The following is a 21,419-nucleotide window of genomic DNA, read 5'->3' as shown; positions in this document are numbered from 1 at the left end:
TTGCTGTAACCCCTCCCCCCATGAATTCAGTTCTGAGATTCAGACCCATCTCAAGGGAAACAAGCTCTCTGTCGCTCTCTCTTTCTCTTTATACAGTAAAATAGGCTATTACTTTACAATGTCCCGACTCCGTCATCGGTCACGGTCTAATTTGCTGTGCAGTTGTGGATTCAAGACATGAATTTAAACATAGTTAAAACCCCGAATTTAAACATAGTTAAAACCCTCAAAACAGGCTGACTGCACAGACAATTCCACCATTATATTGTAGGCCTATTGTATTAAAACGGATATGGTGGATACTACGAGGGCGTTCCTTGCTACGGGGGTGGGGGGGGGGGGGGGGGGGGGGGGTCAGTGAAACAAGATGTGTGTTTACATTGTAACGGTACCATTATGTTATACCGCTACATTGGCGCAGATAGAGAATGAGTGTTGGCCTGATGTGCGTCAAAACATCGTATCACGACAGTGGAGGAGTGACACATTTTGAAAACCTACATTATGGCGCTCCGCCATCGCAGTCTATAATTTCGCCTTTATTTCGCCCCGACGAGCACTCCTTGTCGTCCACTCAATTCAAAGTGCTTTACCTGCCTGGGATACATATGTTTACATTGCCAAAGCAAGCAAAATATACAATAAATATATTTCCCTTTCTCTCTTTCACCCGCTCGCTCCTGTGATAAGCAAACCCGAGCACGGGGAGGAGCTGCCGTCTCGTGCGGCCCCCATCCCTTTTCTCCCCTGCTACTAATTTCACCCACCAGAGAGAGAGCGAGAAATGAAAAGTAAGGAAACCGGGGAAAGAGAGACGGGTGTGTTGCCTGTCCTCTTCATATGAGCGGAAAGGCGTCATATTCGGTGCAGCTCGAGCGCTGTTGTTGGCCGGGGCTCACACGAGAGAGAGAGAGAGGGGGGGAGAGAGAGAAGGAAGAGGGGCTGTTTTACAGATAACGGAACAGTGAAAGGAGAAAGCGCTAGCGACGAGTCATTAAAACGTCAAAATCGGTGTAAAACCGGGTAAGACAACAGCGCGCGTCCAGTTTCCCTCATCACTTCGATTCGAGCCAACTTGGATCGGGATGGATATATCTTCTCCTGCACCATTTGTCAGATCTCCCGCTAGAGAGGACCGTGCCTCACGCGCAGCAGCAGCACCCCCACCACCGAAACCGTTTTTTCTTCTCGGATGCTCCCATTAGATACAGAACAACGGTAGATATCGATTAGTGGCTAGTATTCGAATGCGGCGCGCACTGCCCGGGATAACGGTAGATTGAACCTGCTGGCTGGCTTCGACTGAACAAACGGAGACGTACCAACGGTACCACGGGATTCGTGGTCGTTCAGCTATCTTAGGCACTGCAGCCTAGCAGGCAGCCCCCTTCGTCGCAAGATACGGAGAAACCGTAGGATACTAGCCTACACTCGCTCCCTGATGCAAAACACCGCCGCAGCGCAGCGTCGAGAAACTATGCAGCTGTTTGATAAGATACATATGTAACGGGGGAATTACGGGAGACCCTGGCCGGGTTCTCTGTTTGATCTGCGCACCCAGGCTGATAACGGAGGCTCCGATAACGGGATTGGAATGGCATAGATTGCCTTTTTTCAACACGGTGACGGACGAACAGAACGGATACATATCTGACATGACTATCTGCATCTAGAGACCTCAAACACAGGCGATGGGTAAGGAAAGCCTTTCCTTTTCTTGTGGGGAAATGTAGAGGGGAATATCGGCCAGTGACGTGCATTTTCAAAGACCCCTGGTCTGTCATAAGGCACTTGTATGACTGCAATGTAGATTGGTGTCTGTATGGGTGTGTTGGTTCTTCCAAGACAACTGGGAACTATAGGTTAAACCGTGACGTCAGTTATCTTTAGGTCAATTCTGAGTTGGATGACCGTTCAAAACGAGTCGGAGCTCGTTTTTTTCCCGAGTTCCCAGTTGTCTGGAACGCACTTGAGTCGGAAGTCGAAGATATCCGAGTTCCCAGTTGTTTTGAACGCGGCATGTGTAGCCTATGTGTAGGCCTAGTTGGGGGTAAGGCCAATGTATAGGGACATGATATTGGTGATGAATATTGTTATAATAATCTATTAGCCTATGGTTTTAGCAACCACAAACCAAATAAGTACGATCCGAATGCAAGCTGGTTCAGAATTCTATTCTCTGTTCATTCCCGCAAAAAAATCATTCACGTGCGATTATGATCTTCAATATTAGGTGACGTTCCAGAATCCGTGATTCTTTACTTCTTGAGAGCTGCCATGACAAGTAGACAGACTTATCCCGAGAGGCCTATTCGTTTGTGTTTTTGGTTGTTATCGTGTCTACAGATGCAGAATTACACTCACTTCACTTGCTCCAGTGGAGTTGCAGTGTTACATTCTGCAGTGATAGAAACATCCAATTCAGACCATGTTGTTTGGTTTATACACTCTTACAACAACACAATGTGATCCAGAACCTTAGAGGGGTATTCGGTTGTCCCCATAGGAGAACATTTTGAAGAACCCTTTTGGGGTCCATGTAAAAACCATTTTGGGTTTGATGTAGAAAACTTTCTACAGAGGCTTCTACATGGAACCAAAAAGGGTTCTACCTGGACTCCAAAAGGGTTCTACCGGAACCAAAAAGGGTTCTACCTGGACTCCAAAAGGGTTCTACCGGAACCAAAAAGGTTCTCCTATGGGGACAGGAGAAGAACCCTTTTGGAATCCTTTTTCTCTAAGAGTGTTGGTCTGTGCAGTGAATGCAGATGTAGAGCCTAGAGACTAACAGACTGTCAAGTCCCATTATAACAGCCTACCTGAACCAGCAGTAGTAAATGGCTTCAGGAAGCAGTTGTCCCTTCAGATATAGCATATATCTGATCTAGGTTCAGCTTTTACTCACCAACCCTGATCTTTACCATTATGAGACTAATCATAATAATCCATTATAAGCTCATGTAGAAGAACCTTGTATACACACATTTTACAAGCATTTCGCTACACCCACAATAACATCTGCAAAATATGTGTATGTGACCAAAAACATTTGATTTGATCGTGTGTGTGTGTGTGTGTGTGTGAGAGAGAGAGAGAGAAGACAGTTACAGACATACACAATTTGGTAGGCATGCCTAAGGCCTTGTTGTTTCTTCATATTGCTAGAGGGATGTCTAAGGATGGAGTGATGATTGGTTGATCCATCTCCATTTACTCTGCGGCTAGCCCGGGAGTTGTGAGTTAGTGGTCGGAATGGGTGTGTGGGTGTGTTCACTGGGTGTGTGGGTATGTGTGTGTGTCGCTGTGTGTGGGTATGTGTGGGTGTGTTCACTGGGTGTGTGGGTATGTGTGTGTGTGTCGCTGTGTGTGGGTATGTGTGGGTGTGTTCACTGGGTATGTGTGTTTGTGTCGCTATGTGTGGGTGTGTTCACTGGGTGTGTGGGTATGTGTGTGTGTGTCGCTGTGTGTGGGTTGCACCTGCTCATGTGAAACAACTCACAAAATCATTTCTCAAGGGGTGTATCTTAATAGTCAATTGCAGCCTCCTCATCTTCATCTGAACTCAAGATGATGGCTGTGTTCCTCGTTCAAGCTAACATGACTGGGTCTGTGAATACGTCAGTTAAGGTGAAGGAAAGGAGACAAGGAGAGGAAGTAAACCAAGACTATAGAGATGCACCCCTCGGGAACGGTTCCCTGACTGAGGCTGAGGTATCTGAAGAATCCAAATCAGTTGTGAGTTATGTGTTGTGAATTAGTGGTCACTGGGTGGTGTGTGTGTGTGTGGGTCTCTGGGTCTCAGTGGGTCTGTGTGTGTGCTGCACATCTGGAAGTTATGTGGAAATTGAGCAAGTTGAGGTGACTAAACTGCTTGGAGTAACCCTGGATTGTAAACTGTCATGGTAAAAACATATTGATACAACAGTAGCTGGTGCAGACAGATAGGACAGCCCTGCTTCTAGCTCCTAGGCAACTTCTCAGTATTTCGTTTTTTTATACGTTATTTCTTACAATATTAGCCCAGAATTTTTTTGTGTTATTACATAGAGCTGGGAAGAACTTTTGGATATCAGAGCGGCGGTAACTCACCAGCATTACGACCAGGAATACAACTTTCCCGAATTGGAGGATCCTTTGTTCGTAACACCCAGGGCAATTGAACTGATTCCAGAGGCTGATCCAAAAGGCTGATCCAAAACACAAGCAAAACGTCAGTATAGAGACAGAGTGGAGTCGCAATTAAACGGCTCAGACATGAGAAGTGTGGCAGTGTCTACAGATAACCACGGACAACAAAGGACAACACAGTTCCACCCTACACGCTACCAAGGACTGTGGGCTCTCCTTCTCTGTGGCTGACGTGAGTAAGACATTTAATCGTGTTAACCCTCAAAAGACTGCCGGCCCAGACGGCATCTCTAGCCACATCCTCAGAGCATGTACAGACCAGCTGGCTGGAGTGTTTATGGACATATTCAATCTCTCCCTATCCCAGTCTGCTGTCTCCACGTGCTTCAAGATGTCCACCATTGTTCCTGTACCTAAGAAATCAAAGGTAACTGAACTAAATGACTATCGCCCCGTAGCACTCACTTCTGTCATCATGAAGTGCTTTGAGAGACTAGTCAAGGATCATACCTTACCTGACACCCTAGACCCACTTCAATTTGCTTACTGCCCCAATAGATCCACGGACGATGCAATCGTGGACAAGAGAAATACCTATGTAAGAATGCTGTTAATGGACTATAGCTCAGCATTCAACACCATAGTACCCTCCAAGCTCATCGTTAAGCTCAGGGCCCTGGGTCTGAACCCCGCCCTGTGCAACTGGGTCCTGGACTTCCTGACGGACCACCCCCAGGTGGTGAAGGTAAGAAACAATACCTCCACTTCGCTGATCCTCAACACAGGGGCCCCACAAGGGTGCATGCTCAGCCCCCTCCTGTACTCCCTGTTCACCCATGTCTGCGTGGCCATGCACGCCTTCAACTCAATCATGAAGTTTGCAGATGACACAACAGTAGTAGGCCTGATTACCAACAATGATGAGACAGCCTACAGGGAGGAGGTAAGGACCCTGGGAGTGTGGTGCCAGGAAAACCATCACAAACTTTTACAAATGCACAATTGAGAGCATCCTGTCGGGCTGTATCACCACCTGGTACGACAACTGCACCGCCTACTACTGGAAAGGAATCTCCAGAGAGTGGTGCGGTCTACCCAACGCTTCACCGGGGGCAAACTACCTGCCCTCCAGGACACCTACAACACCCAATGTCACAGGAATGCCAAAATTATCATTAAGGACAACAATCACCCAAGCCACTGCCTGTTCACCCCGAAATCATCCAGAAGGTGAGGTCAGTACAGGTGCATCAAAGCAGGGACCGAGAGACTGAAAAACAGCTTCCATCTCAAGGCCGTCAGACTGTTCAATAGCCATCAGTAGCACCTTAGAGTCTGCTGCCCTATATACATAGACTTGAAATCCCTGGCCACTTTAATAATGGAACACTGGTCACTTTAATAATGTTTACATATTTTGCATTACTCACCTCATATGTATATAATATATTCTACTCTATTCTACTGTATCTTAGTCTATGCCACTCCGACATTGCTCGCCCACATATTTATATATTCTTAATTCAATTTTTTTACTTTGGATTTGTGTATTGTATGTATTGTTGTGAAATTGTTAGATATTACTGCACTGTTGGAGCTAGAAACACAAGTGTTAAAGCTAAACCCGCAATAACATCTGCTAAACACGTGTATGTGACCAACAAGATTTGATTTGATTGAAGATGGAGCGAAGTCTGTCCATAATAAAGCACTGCTCTGCCTTATCAGCACTATCAACAAGGCAGGTCCTACAGACTAGTTTTGTCTCACTTGGACTACTGTTCAGCCGTGTGGTCAGGTGCCACAAAGGGGGAAGTCTATTCCACATCAAGTAACTGATGCAAGCAGTAAAATTACATTTAAACAGATCAAATACACCTTATGGAACAGCGGGGACTGTGAAGCAACACTAACATAGGCACAGACACATGCATACACACACACGATAACATACGCACTGTACACACACGTACACATGGATTATGTGTTGTAGATATGTGGTAGTGGAGAAGGCTCCTGAGGGCACACACTTAGTGTGTTGCGAATGTATTGTAATGTTTGACATTGTTTTTTTAATATATATTTTTTAACCTTTATTTAACTAGGCAAGTCAGTTAAGAACATATTCTGATTCACAATGACGGCCTTCCAAAAGGCAAAAGGCCTCCTGTAGGGACGGGGGCCTGGGATTTAAAAAATAATAATAAACACAATATAAATATAGGACAAAACACACATCACAACAAGAGAGACAACACTACGTAAAGAGAGACCTAAGACAACAACATAGCAAGGTAGCAACACATGACAACACAGCATGGTAGCAACACAGCATAACAACAGCATGGTAGCAACACAACATGGTAACAGCACAAAACATGGTACAAACATTATTGGGCACAGTCCATGATTGAATCTTTGAATGAAAAGATTGAGATATAACTGTCCAGTTTGAGTGTTTGTTGCAGCTCGTTCCAGTCGCTAGCTGCAGTGAACTGAAAAGAGGAGCGACCCAGGGATGTGTGTGCTTTGGGGACCTTTAACAGAATGTGACTGGCTGAACAGGTGTTGTATGTGGAGGATGAGGGCTGCAGTAGATATCTCAGAAAGGGGGGAGTGAGGCCTAAGAGGGTTTTATAAATAAACATCAACCAGTGTGTCTTGCGACGGGTATACAGAGATTACCAGTTTACAGAGGAGTATAGAGTGCAGTGCTGTGTCCAATATGGAGAATTGGTGGCAAATCTGATGGTCAAATGGTAAAGAACATCTAGCCGCTCGAGAGCACCCTTACCTACCGATCTATAAATTATGTCTCCGTAATCTAGCATGGGTAGGATGGTCATCTAAATCAGGGTTAGTTTGGCAGCTGGGGTGAAAGAGGAGCGATTATGATAGAGGAAACAAAGTCTAGATTTAACTTTAGCCTGCAGCTTTGATATGTGCTGAGAGAAGGACAGCACTTGTATGAGGTGACTACCTCAAACTCTAAACCCTCAGAGGTAGTAATAACACCTGTAGGAAGAGGGGCATTCTTCTTACCAAACAACATTACCTTTGTTTTGGAGGTGTTCAGAACAAGGTTAAGGGTAGAGAACTTCTTGGACACTAAGAAAGTTTTGTTGTAGACCATTTAACACAAAATCCGGGGAGGGGCCAGCTGAGTATAAGACTGTATCATCTGCATATAAATGGATGAGAGAGCTTCCTACTGCCTGAGCTATGTTGTTGATGTAAATTGAGAAGAGCGTGGGGCCTAGGATCGAGCCTTGGGGTACTCTCTTGGTGACAGGCAGTGGCTGAGACAGCAGGTTTTCTGACATTATACACTGCACTCTTTGAGAGAAGTAGTTCGCAAACCAGGCCAAAGACCCCTCAGCGATACCAATACTTCTTAACTGGCCCACAAGAATGGAATGGTCTGCCGCAGGTATTCCCAAACTGCCATCGGGGGTACTCCAAATAAAAATGTGATTCACATTTACATTTTGTTTTTCACTCTTGAGCAGAAATTTACAAACAAAACATGCCAATTTGAAAAATAAGCCACAGGAGTTTTTTGAGCGAGAATTAAGACAACTTTTGAGTAGTAAGAAATGTATTAAAGCAACAGATACAATTCATAATAATGGGCTAGAAGTGTTTTATATGGTGAGTTACCGAGTGGCTAGGACAGACAAGCCCTATACTATTGTGGAGGACTTCAGTCTTCCTAATGCCGCGGAGATGGCTGGGACAATGCTGGGGGAAAAGGCCAAAAAAACAACACTTTTTCATGACGCATCAGTGACATGGCAGGAGATGATTTGAAACAACTACTGCTTCACATACAAGTCAGTGAATTATATGCGTTACAGCTGGATGAGTCAACAGACGTGGAGGGCCTGGCACAGCTCCTGGTATATGTCCGTTATGTTTATGGGGGGTCAATTAAGGAAGACATCTTCTTCTGCAAACCACTGGAAACCAGAACAACATGAGGATATTTTTAAAGTACTGGACAGGTTTGTGGCATCAAATGGACTTTGGTGGTCAAGATGTGTTGGTATTTGTACTGATGGCGCAAAAGCCATGACAGGGAGACATAGTTCAGTGGTAACGTGTGCAAGCAGTTGCTCCCGACTCTACTTGGGTCCACTGCAGCATCCACACACTGCAGCATCCACCGAGAGGCTCTTGCTGCCAAGGGAATGCCTGATAGCTTGAAAGACGTTTTAGACACTACAGTGAAAATGGTTAACTTTGTTAAAGCAAGGCCCCTGAACTCTTGTGTATTTTCTGCATTATGCAGTGATAAGGGCAGCGACCATGTAACACTTTTACAACATACAGAAGTGTGCTGGTAATCAAGGGGCAAAGTATTAACACGTTTTTTTTAATTGAGAGATGAGCTTAAAGTTTTCTTTACTGACCATAATTTTCACTTGTCTGACCGCTGGCATGATGGCGAGTTTCTCACACGACTGGCCTATCTGGGTGATGTTTTTTCTCGCCTGAATAATCTGAATCTACGATAACAGGGACTCTGTATTCAATGTAGTTGAGGCTCTGATTAAGAAGTTGGATCTATTCTCTGTCTGCATTAACAAGGACAACACACAGGTCTTTCCAACATTGTATGATTTTTTGTGTGCAAATGAACTCAAGCTTATGGACAATGTCTAATGTGTTATAGCGAAGCATCACACCCTTCTCATTAACCTGTGGTGAGTTATTCACCATTTTCAATGAAGAAATAAGGTTTTTATATGTAAGATGGCTAAATAAAGATCAACATTTTTGATTATTATTATATTATTAATTGTGCCCTGGTCCTATAAGACCTCTTTGTCACTTCCCACGAGCTGGGTTGTGACAAACTCACACTCATTCTAATGGTTAATAAATGTATTGTATAGTGTGTGTGGCAGGCTTACAATGATTGCAACAAAAAAAATAAATTTGAGAGTGCGCTGACCCTGGTGCTAGAGGGGGTACGCAGCTGGAGATTGAATGTTTGAAGGAGTAGGCAGAGGGAGGATGAATGTTTGAAGGAGCAGGCAGCCGGAGGTTGAATGTTTGAAGGAGTAGGCAGCTGGAGGTTGAATGTTTGAAGGAGTAGGCAGCTGGAGGTTGAATGTTTGAAGGGGTAGGCAGCTGGAGGTTGAATGTTTGAAGGAGTAGGCAGCTGGAGGTTGAATGTTTGAAGGAGTAGGCAGCTGGAGGTTGAATGTTTGAAGGGGTAGGCAGCTGGAGGTTGAATGTTTGAAGGAGTAGGCAGCTGGAGGTTGAATGTTTGAAGGAGTAGGCAGCTGGAGGTTGAATGTTTGAAGGAGTAGGCAGCTGGAGGTTGAATGTTTGAAGGAGTAGGCAGCTGGAGGTTGAATGTTTGAAGGAGTAGGCAGCCGGAGGTTGAATGTTTGAAGGAGTAGGCAGCTGGAGGTTGAATGTTTGAAGGAGTAGGCAGCTGGAGGTTGAATGTTTGAAGGAGTAGGCAGCCGGAGGTTGAATGTTTGAAGGAGTAGGCAGCCGGAGGTTGAATGTTTGAAGGAGTAGGCATCTGGAGGTTGAATGTTTGAAGGAGTAGGCAGCTGGAGGTTGAATGTTTGAAGGAGTAGGCAGCTGGAGGTTGAATGTTTGAAGGAGTAGGCAGCCGGAGGTTGAATGTTTGAAGGAGTAGGCAGCCGCCGGAGGTTGAATGTTTGAAGGAGTAGGCATCTCGAGGTTGAATGTTTGAAGGAGTAGGCAGCTGGAGGTTGAATGTTTGAAGGAGTAGGCAGCCGGAGGTTGAATGTTTGAAGGAGTAGGCAGCTGGAGGTTGAATGTTTGAAGGAGTAGGCAGAGGGAGGATGAATGTTTGAAGGGGTACGGGACTATAAAACGTTTGGGAACCACTGGTCTACCGTATCTAAAGCTTTGGCCACGTCAATGAGAATAGCAGCACAGCATCGCTTTATAACGGCCTTAATGTTGCTGGACCCCAGGAAGAGTAGCTGCTGATGGGGATCCATAGTAAATACAAATACACACTCAGTCGTTTCTCAAGGGTCGATCTCACTTTCAAAATGTGTCCTTTCCTCCTAACATCATTGAACACGACTGGGTCTGTAAATTCAGTGCAGAGACTAGTCCTTTCACATCGATGTAGATCATCAAGGAGAGGATATGAGGAAGCAAACAAAGACTATTGAGAAACACCCCTTGGGACCGGTTCACTAACTGAGGCGGAGGTATCTGATGTAGCCTGGTTGGTTGGTTCACTCTGATCCAGCGGCACTGCTGACACTGTAGACCACAGCTGTTGCACCACAGTAGAGAAAGGGGTGTGTGTGTGTGGACGTGTTTCACTCTTCTTGAGGGGACCAGAAGTCTCCACCAGAATAGTAAACAAACACAAATTTGACCAACTGGGGACATTTTGTTAGTCCCCACAAGGTTAAATGCTGTTTCTAGGGGTTTAGGGTTAAGGTTAGAATAACTGTTACAATTACCTTAAGGATTAGGGTTAGTTTTAGGAGCTAGAGTTAGGTTTAGGAGCTAGGGTTAGTTTTAGGAGCTAGGGTTAGGTTTAGGAGCTAGGGTTAGGTTTAGGGTTAAGGTTAGAATTACTGTTAGAATTACCTTTAGGGTTGGGTTAGGGGTTAGGTTCAGGGTTAGGAGCTAGGGTTAAGTTTAGGGTTTGGGTTAGGAGCTAGGGTTAGGTTTAGGGTTATGGTTAGGAGCTAGGGTTAGGGTTAGGAGCTAGGTTTAGGGTTAGGAGCTAGAGTTAGGGTTAGGAGCTAGGGTTAGGTTTAAGGTTAGGGTTAGGGTTAGGAGCTAGGGTTAGGTTTAGGGTTAGGAGCTAGGGTTAGGAGCTAGAATTAGGTTAGGGTTAGGTTTAGGGTTAGGAGCTAGGGTTAGGTTTAGGGTTAGGAGCTAGGGTTAGGAGCTAGAATTAGGTTTAGGGTTAGGTTTAAGGTTAGGTTTTTGGGTAAAGGGTTAGGGTAAGGGTCAAATTATGGGTTAGGGTTACGGTTAGGTTTAGGGTTAGGTTTAGGGGTTAGGGAAAATAGGATTTTGAATGGGACTGAATTGCGTGGCCCCACAAGGTTAGCTGTCCAAGACTGTGTGTGTATGTGTGTGTGTCCTAAGAGAGAGAAGGACTGGGTTCTCGGTGCTCCCCCAGTCTAAATGAGGCTCTGGCACAGCGTTGCTTAGTTGGTGGCCTTGTTTGCCCTTCGCTTCCACTGAAAGACGAAAACAGGAAATGCAAATGTGACAGAGAGTGAGGGGGGGGGGGGGCAACACTTTCTCTGATGGCATAACAGTAGAGCCATTTGACTTGACACTCAACAAATAGAATGAAGGAAATGAGAGAGAATATGCAGAGAGCAAGTATCAAGGGAAACGAGAGAGAAAGAGAGTTAGAGAGGGGGGTGGGGGATAAGCCATAAAGAAAGAGGATGAAAGAGAGAGAAAGAGAAAGTGAAAGGGAGAGAGAGAGAAAGGGTGAGAGAGATCAGAAAGAGAGAGAGAGAGGGAGCGATCATATTAATGTATAAATATCTCATCACTCAGAGTACCATCTTTTTGAATTACTGGGCTCTGGTGGTCTCACACTGCAGATGGGTGTCTGAATACACCCTCCCCTTCTCTCCTTCTCTCCCTCCCTGTCTTCCTCTCCAACCCCCTTACCCTTCTCTTCTCCCCTCTTTTTCTCCCTCATCTTCTCGTCCCTTCCTGTCTCTCTCTCTCTTCCCCCTCCTGCCTCTCTCTCTTCCCCCCTCTTGCCTCTCTCTCTTCACCCCTCCTGCCTCTCTCTCTCCACCCCTCTTGCCTCTCTCTCTCCACCCCCCTTGCCTCTCTCTCATCACCCCTCCTGCCTCTCTCTCTCCACCCCTCTTGCCTCTCTCTCTCCACCCCTCTTGCCTCTCTCTCTCCACCCCTCTTGCCTCTCTCTCTACACCCCTCTTGCCTCTCTCTCTTCCCCCTCCTGCCTCTCTCTCTACACCCCTCTTGCCTCTCTCTCTCCACCCCTCTTGCCTCTCTCTCTCTACACCCCTCTTGCCTCTCTCTCTCCACCCCTCTTGCCTCTCTCTCTCTACACCCCTCTTGCCTCTCTCTCTCTACACCCCTCTTGCCTCTCTCTCTCCACCCCCCTTGCCTCTCTCTCTACACCCCTCTTGCCTCTCTCTCTACACCCCTCTTGCCTCTCTCTCTACACCCCTCTTGCCTCTCTCTCTCCACCCCCCTTGCCTCTCTCTCTACACCCCTCTTGCCTCTCTCTCTACACCCCTCTTGCCTCTCTCTCTACACCCCTTCTTGCCTCACTCTCCCCACCCCTCTTGCCTCTCTCTCTACACCCCTCTTGCCTCTCTCTCGTCACCCCTTCTTGCCTCTCTCTCTCCACCCCTCTTGCCTCTCTCTCTCCACCCCTTCTTGCCTCTCTCTCGTCACCCCTTCTTGCCTCTCTCTCTACACCCCTCTTGCCTCTCTCTCTACACCCCTTCTTGCCTCACTCTCCCCACCCCTCTTGTCTCTCTCGTCACCCCTCTTGCCTCTCTCTCTACACCCCTCTTGCCTCTCTCTCTACACCCCTCCTGCCTCTCTCTCTACACCCCTCTTGCCTCTCTCTCTCTCCACCCCTCTTGCCTCTCTCTCTACACCCCTCTTGCCTCTCTCTCGTCACCCCTTCTTGCCTCTCTCTCTACACCCCTTCTTGCCTCACTCTCCCCACCCATCTTGCCTCTCTCTCTACACCCCTCTTCCCTCTCTCTCTCCACCCCTCTTGCCTCTCTCTCATCACCCCTCTTGCCTCTCTCTCGTCACCCCTCTTGCCTCTCTCTCGTCACCCCTTCTTGCCTCTCTCTCTACACCCCTCTTGCCTCTCTCTCTCCACCCCTCTTGCCTCTCTCTCTCCACCCCTCTTGCCTCTCTCTCTCCACCCCTCTTGCCTCTCTCTCTACACCCCTCTTGCCTCTCTCTCTACACCCCTCTTGCCTCTCTCTCTCTACACCCCTCTTGCCTCTCTCTCTCCACCCCTCTTGCCTCTCTCTCGTCACCCCTCTTGCCTCTCTCTACACCCTCCTTGCCTCTCTCTCTTCCCCCTCTTGCCTCTCTCTCCACCCCTCTTGCCTCTCTCTCTACACCCCTCTTGCCTCTCTCTACACCCCTCTTGCCTCTCTCTCTACACCCCTCTTGCCTCTCTCTCTTCCCCCTCTTGCCTCTCTCTCCACCCCTCTTCCCTCTCTCTCTCTTCCCCCCTCTTGCCTCTCTCTCTACACCCCTCTTGCCTCTCTCTCTACACCCCTCTTGCCTCTCTCTCTCTACACCCCTCTTGCCTCTCTCTCTCTCCACCCCTCTTGCCTCTCTCTCTACACCCCTCTTGCCTCTCTCTCTTCCCCCCTCCTGCCTCTCTCTCTTCCCCCTCTTGCCTCTCTCTCCACCCCTCTTGCCTCTCTCTCTACACCCCTCTTGCCTCTCTCTCGTCCCCCCCTCTTGCCTCTCTCTCGTCACCCCTCCTTGCCTCTTGATAAGGATCAGATTCTATCCCTTTCTCTTACCCACCTCTCTCTCTCCCTCCTCCTTTCCTCCCCACCTTCCTGTATTCCTCTTTTCACCCTCCTTCCATCACTCCTCCAACAGCTGTGTTCTCCTGTAGTCACCACTGGCTCTAAAATAGACCATGAGTAGCCAGCCAAACTACAGGCGACTTCACATTAAACCATTTATCAACCATGTGTGAAAGATCTCCCCTGAATCCTCACCTTAGCCATTAGACTGGAAAAACACCAAACGACAAACAGTTTCTAGAAGACTTGGAGCCACTTCATGCTATTCACACACACACACACACACACACATGGACACACACGCGTACCAATCTCCCTCTGCCCACACAATCCCTGGATCCTCTGCCTGGAACGACAACGAGGGAGGGAGAGAGAGGAAGCGAGAAAAGAGAGATCTGAGCATGTGTTTTCGTCCACTCTAATCCACAGGGGTTGAATTCTCCATCCTCTTTAGCAAGCACACACATACACACACGGACACACACACACGGACACACACACACGGACACACACACACACACACACACACACACACACACACACACACTGTTTGACAGCTGGATAGCATGTTTAAAGTCATGCCACACACATACTCTGGCTGGGCCCTCTACCAAGATGAAGTGTGTGGTAAAGTAGGGCCTTGAAATGTCCAGATCAATTAATTTGGTCATACATAGGGAATGCAGCTGTCTTGGTAGAGCAGAGCAGCACTTGGTTCCCTGGAAGCAGGGCCGTGCACAGACCCCTCACAGACCCCTGACAGACCCCTCACAGACGCGTCGCGCAATTATTACAAGTGGAGGGGAAAGCTGACAAATCTAACGAGGAAAATATTTAGCAAAGCTATTTTGAACAGGAATAAATGCTGCACTTATTATCACCAACACAATTCATTTATTGCCGCTATCAAGCATCCCCGGGACTTTCAAACGTTTTGATCCCTGACCCCCAGAAAGGGGGAGGGGGGGGGGGGGGCGAACCTGTGGCACAATGTAGCCTGTCATTACAGACATACACGATGATTCATTTTCAAAAACGCAAGAATGCCACACCGAAATAAACCGCGTTTTACGCCTGCATTTGGAGCTGAAAGGAATTGAGGTTAGCCGCCACTATTAAGTCATGATGTATATCATGTCACTTCTCTGGAGTCCAGAGCTAAATCACACACTTACCTGTAGTTGGGTTGCAGGATCGCCGTCACTTTGAAGGGCAGCCTGCCTGAGGAGGGCTCAGCCTGGGAGCCCTGTTCTTCCTCACAAATATCGGAAGACATTTCCCAGAATGCAACATCTTCATCTGCTAATAATGAAGGTGTTACAGGCTGCTTCTCTTTAGACATGTCGCCAAAAGCCAAACTAGGTCTTTCTGGAATATTAAAATGATCAGTCAAATGGCCAGGTACCCGATACTTGTTCTGGCAGTAGTAGTCAGTAGTAGACTGCTAAACTGTGTTTCATATGGATCATATAACTGGAGGCCTAATCTGGCTTTTCCAGGCAAAACTTGAGGAAATGAATCAAGTTATTTCTGGCCACTAGTCTGGATATGCCAGATTGGTGTGCTTTTATGAACTTTTGCGTGCCAAAGCTGATGACTGGTCATTGGTCAACAATCAAGACACGCACACTTTTGGTTCTGAATATATACCAGGCGGTGTCAGAGGAAGGCCCCAAAAAATTGTCGAGACTCCAGTCACCCAAGTCAGTGACTGTTCTCTCTGCTACCACACGGCAAGCGGTACCGGAGCACCAAGTCTAGGTCCAAAAGGCTCCTTAACAGCTTCTACCCCCAAAACATAAGACGGCCACCGGACTATTTACATTGATATCCCCTTTTGTTTTTACACTGCTGCTACTGGCTGTTTATTATTCATGCATATTCACTTTACCCCTACCTGCATGGACAAACTACCTCAACTAACCTGTTCCCCCGCACACTGATTCGGTACCGGTACCCCCTGTATATAACCTCGTTATTGTTATGACATTTTCTTGTGTTACTTGATTAGATTATTTGACTTTACTTTAGTTTATTTTGTCAATATTTTCTTGAGCTGTTGGTTCAGGGCTTGTTTGTCTATTTTCTATCCTCCACTTTATTAAATAGTTGTATGGGTAGGTGGTGTTTTTAGCTCAACATTAGTTGCTACCCTGGTAACCATAAAGAGTATCTCTCTTCCTCTGCCGGACATGGAGACAGAGCTGCCAGAGTTTATGACTGGCTTGTGTGGTGTTTACAATTATTACAAGCGGTGAATGTGAGGCCATCTATGAAAGCCTAAACAGAGATCAGCCTGTCTGTGTGTGTGTGACCTCAGAGCGAGGTCCTGGGTGCTCCCTCTTTCTAAATAAGGCTCTGACACTGTGCTGTCCTTGTCAGGGGCCAAGCATAGTTTACCACACACACACACACACACACACACACACACACACACACACACACACACACACACACACAGTGGGCTAAAATAGAATCCACCACCTCTCTGTCTGGCAAACACTCTGACAGCGCTCTGCATCCCACATCTCTACCCTTCTTTCTCTCTTTCTGTCTCTCTCTCTTTCTGTCTCTCTCTCTTTCTGTCTCTCTCTCTCTCTTTCTGTCTCTTTCTCTACTGCTTCTCTCTCCCCCTTACACCCCCCCCCTACTTCTCTCTCTGTCCTTTGTATTCCAGCCCAGTGTCACCTTACAGCCCTGTCCTACAGTGGCCCCTCCCTCATAACTCACCTGCTGGGGAGTAGAATGGCTCTGACCTGTGGCTGACCCTCAATATGTGTTTATGAAGACAGCAAGGCCGGAACGTACCATTTTAGTGGGGCCAGAGGGGTGTTATGTGAAGTTGATACAGTGTACAGTAATGGAGGGTGGTTGACTGCATTGAGGTTAAGGAGAATTAAGAGAGAAGGGCGGTGGGACTTTGCAGGTGTAAAATGTTATTGGTATGTTATGAAACAGAGGATATTAACTGATGAAGTGCTTACTTGCTTATGACGTCTCAATGTGCCGGTTGATGACCGGTTGATGACCATAACGCTCTGTTGTTCATGACAGCTGGAAGCCTCCTCCGTTCTGAGGATGTTATGAAGTAGGGAATATTTACTGTGTGACCGTCACACTCACACGTCACACAGATAACACACTCCTACCAACACACATAAACAACACTCTCACACATCCCAAAACAATTCACAGCCATACACACATAAACAAGAGAACGAGAACTAGAAGAGAGATGAGAGAGAGAGATAAAGAGAAGGAGAGAGAGAGATGGAGAGATGAAGAGAGAGCTTTCTTGTCAGAATGTGCTTCTGCTGTTCTATTTTGTCTGCCAACCAGCCGTCTGTCTCCTTGCTACTGTAGTTATGACTGGACCAACCAGCCGTCTTTCTCCTTGCTACTGTAGTTGTGACTGGACCAACCAGCCTTCTGTCTCCTTGCTACTGTAGTTGTGACTGGACCAACCAGGCGTCTGTCTCCTTGCTACTGTAGTTATGACTGGACCAACCAGCTGTCTGTCTCCTTGTAGTTGTGACTGGACCAACCAGCCGTCTGTCTCAGTGCTACTGTAGTTATGACTGGACCAACCAGCCGTCTGTCTCTTTGCTACTGTAGTTATGACTGGACCAACCAGCCGTCTTGCTCCTTGCTACTGTAGTTATGACTGGATAAACAGATGAAGGGGAGAGAGAACGAGGGAATGGGAGGGGAGGAGGAGAAACATCATTTTCATCAGGATTATCGTCACATCTGTGGAAAAAGCCCCGGGCTGTGTCCCAAATGCACCCTATTCCCTATAGTGCACTGTGGGCCCTAGCCGACAGTGATAGAGTGCCATTTGGGATCACAGCCCAGTGTTTACAGATTCTGAGGGCTGAGAACCAGAGGTGGCTCTCCTTCGACTCGCTCTAGCCAGGAAATGTAGGTAGGGCCTCCGCCCCCTCTCTCTGATGAATCATGTATTCGTCTCTGCCGTTCCTCCCACTTGATTAAATTGTTTGTTAGCAGTGTGTTTTCACCCCACAGACGAGACGGAGTTAGAGACGTGTGTGTGTGTGTTTCACCCCACAGACGAGACGGAGTTAGAGACGTGTGTGTGTGTGTTTCACCCCACAGACGAGACGGAGTTAGAGACGTGTGTGTGTGTGTTTCACCCCACAGACGAGACGGAGTTAGAGACGTGTGTGTGTGTGTTTCACCCCACAGACGAGACGGAGTTAGAGACGTGTGTGTTTCACCCCACAGACGAGACGGAGTTAGAGACGTGTGTGTGTGTGTTTCACCCCACAGACGAGACGGAGTTAGAGACGTGTGTGTGTGTGTTTCACCCCACAGACGGAAATCTACTGCTATTAACCAGGAAATGTCTTGTTTGTTTATTCATAAACACATTAGAGAAGATAGCTGCAGCATGTAGCATATGTGGTTGTTTATTAATAAACACATTAGAGAAGATAGCTGCAGCATGTAGCATATGTGGTTGTTTATTCATAAACACATTAGAGAAGATAGCTGCAGCATGTAGCATATGTGGTTGTTTATTCATAAACACATTAGAGAAGATAGCTGCAGCATGTAGCATATGTGGTTGTTTTTCTTGTACAATATATTTATTATTATTTTATTTTTTTACAATTTAACAATCATCAAAATATGACACAGATAATACCCCGTTATTCCTTCCACCTACACAAAACACCATGCTACATGGGGGCACACCGTGCAAAACCCTTCCCTCCCTAATACAGGAACACCCCCCTCCCTCCCCTCTACCGGTATTAGCCTCTCTGATTAACAACAACAAAAGAAACTGAATGACCTTCACATTCCATGCTAGAAAATACATCATTCAACACACATCTGCTTGCTTGGTGGAGTGTTACTCTTCCATATAATAGCTGTGCATTTATTGGCTGCAATGACTGCCAGTTTAATGAATCTGGTTTTGCTACAAATATTAACTGGTAGAACAGCATCTTCTCCAAGAAGAATAAGGGAAGGATCTAGTGGTACCGTCATATTAGTGACCTGTGATAAGATCTGAATGTCTTTCCAATAATTGCTTAGTTCAGGGCAGGACAAAAACATGTGCATAAGTGTGCCCACTCCTGTTTTACACCTTGGGCAAAATGTTAAATATTTAGAAGTGATCTTATCCAGTCTCTTTGGTGTAAAGTAGACCCTATGTAAAAAAAAATGAATTGCATCAACTTGTGCCTTGTGTTAAATGAAAGACGCTGAGCATCTAAAAAGAGCTTTCTCCATTTCTCATCCTCAAAAATGAGACCAAGATCATCATGCCACTTCATGCAAGCTTTCAGAGGTTCATCGTTCCCCAACAGAGCTTGAAGACCAGAGTACATGTAGGAAATGAAACCTTTTACCCCTTTTCTTTCCAACCACAGTTTATCAGTTTTAGGTTTCCTCATGGGCTGAATCCTACCTCCCTGCTGAGTGGCAATGTAATGTCTAACCTGTAGGTACTTGAAGAAATGCGCTTGAGATAACTGAAAATGAGATGCCAGTTGTTGAAAGGACAGTAGTTCTCCTTCTCTTTAGAGATTACCAAATGTTTTCATTCCTTTGTTGAACCAAGAAAATGTAGTACCATCTCTCAGGGCTTTGGGTAAGATGGGGTTATTATAGAAAGGTGTTTGTTCATATATAGATCTGAGCCCTTCTGTTTGTTTACAGACTTCAATCCATATATTTGAAGGGTTTTTAATGAAAGGGTTGTTTATGAGACCTAGCAAAGCTTTAGGTGGGCTAATATAAGTACAGATGCCAATGTAGCAGGGGTCAGACACTCCTCCTCTATCTGTCTCCAAGAGGGTGAACTTGTTGTTGTATCTTGCCATATCCACACAGTTTAACTGAGATGCCCAGTAATACAACTGGATGTCAGGTAGAGTGAGTCCTCCTTCTGAGTATGGTTTGCATGAAGTTGTGAGTTTCACTCTGGGGGGGTTTCCCTTTCCACGGAAATGAAGAAATCTTCCTATTAAGTTGTTTGAAAAAAACATTGGGAATAGGAAAGGGCAAGGTTTGAAAAAGGTCCAAGAATTTTGGTAATAAATTCATCTTTACACAATTGACCCGCCCAATGAGAAAAATTGATAAATCCCGCCATCTATCCAGTTCTTCCCCAACCTTTTTGAGAAGTGGAGTATAGTTCAGTTTATATGTCTTAATCATTTCAGAGGGAATTTGCAATCCAAGATATGTCATTTTCTGTGGTTTCCAAGAAAACAGTTGGTCTAAGATTAGGTTCTGCATAGCTGCCCTGTTACTAGGCATAACTATACTCTTCAATAGGTTTATTTTATATCCTGAAAAGGTCCCATATTCTTTCAGGATGTCAACTAATGCTCGGAGTGAAATGTCTGGTTTAGTGAGGTAAAGTAACATGTCCTCGGCATATAGCGAGACCAGATGTTCAGGCCCACCTATACGAACACCATGGATGAATGGATGAGATCTAAAACCTTCTGCCAGTGGCTCTACAGCCAAAAAAAAAAGGAGAGGACTAGCGGGACAACCCTGTCTTGTGCCACGTGATAGAGAGAACTGTGAGGAAATGTTTCCATTAGTCAGGATCTGAGCTACCGGACATTTGTACAGTAATCTAATCAGACCTACATACTTAGGTCCAATATTCATCCTCTGTAAAATTTCAAACAGGTAGTTCCATTCTATGTGGTCAAAAGCTTTTTCCGCATCTAATGAAGCCGCCACTACAGATTCTTGGTCATTCTCTACATAACGCATAATATTAAATAATCTTCTGATATTATCAGGAATTGAGCGGTTTCTTACAAAGCATGTTTGGTCCATATCAACCAAGTCCGGAAGAAAATTATCCAGTCTAAGAGCGATGAGTTTCGCAAGAATCTTGAATATGAAGTGTTCAATAGAGATATTGGTCTATACGACCCACAAAGCAGAGGATCTTTCCCAGGTTTGACCAAACTGTGACCAGTGCCTGTTCAAGTGTGTCTGGGAGCTTTTCTGTCTCTATGGCATAATTAAACATACTGCAAAGAGGCTCAATTAGTTTGGGTAAAAAGGATCGATAGAAATCAATAGGGAATCCGTCTAACCCTGGTGATTTCCCCCCAGCGGTGTTGAAAATGGATTCCCTCATTTCCTCTGACGTAATCTAGAGCTCCAAGTTCTCTCTATCCTCATCAGTTAAAGTTTGTACATTGAGTTGGTTTAAAAACCCATGCATTGTGGCAGGGGCATCCCCTTCAGACTTGTACAATGTTTCATAAGACTCGCTGAAGACTAGATTAATTTCCTCAGGACTGTGAACAACTGTGTTATTGGGTAGCTTAATAGAGCTGATAACTCTACTTGCATCCTCTCGTCTTATCTGCCAAGCAAGCAACTTTCCTGCTTTATCTCCATGTTCGTAGTAGTTTTGTTTTGTTCTCCTAAGAGCATTTTCCACTTTATGGATCGCCAGTGTGTTATGTTCCAATCGCTTTGAGTCTAATTTTTGTAGAGTTGAGTCGTCAAATGTTACATTATGTTAATTTTCCAGATCACTAATTTCATTCTCCAACGAATTTACTTGAGCCTTATACATCTTACTTGCACCTGAACTAAAGGATATGATTTGCCCCCTCAGATATGCAAGGAGAGCTTCCCATAAAATTAGGGGGGAGGCAGAGTTGTTATTGGCGCTAAAAAATATGTCTATATGAGTGTTGAGAAATGTTACAAATGTGGGATTATTTAGTAAGTATGTGCCAAACC

General features: G+C 45.9%; 1 protein-coding gene across 1 annotated transcript in view; it reads left to right on the top strand.

The window, feature by feature from the left end:
- The first annotated feature begins 768 nt into the window (after window positions 1-768).
- LOC139424405 (beta-1,4-mannosyl-glycoprotein 4-beta-N-acetylglucosaminyltransferase b) overlaps window positions 769-21,419 on the top strand; it is a 100,185-nt gene continuing 79,534 nt past the window's right edge. Inside the window, exon 1 of the mRNA XM_071176181.1 lies at window positions 769-1,695. The gene's annotated coding sequence lies outside the window, so the exon portion shown is untranslated. The remainder of the gene's footprint in view (window positions 1,696-21,419) is intronic.

This window comes from Oncorhynchus clarkii, chromosome 13, assembly GCF_045791955.1.
Source record: "Oncorhynchus clarkii lewisi isolate Uvic-CL-2024 chromosome 13, UVic_Ocla_1.0, whole genome shotgun sequence".
In the NCBI taxonomy this organism is placed as follows: domain Eukaryota; kingdom Metazoa; phylum Chordata; class Actinopteri; order Salmoniformes; family Salmonidae; genus Oncorhynchus; species Oncorhynchus clarkii.
Note: the sequence above shows the minus strand (reverse complement) of the source record. Positions and strands in the feature narration are given on the sequence as shown.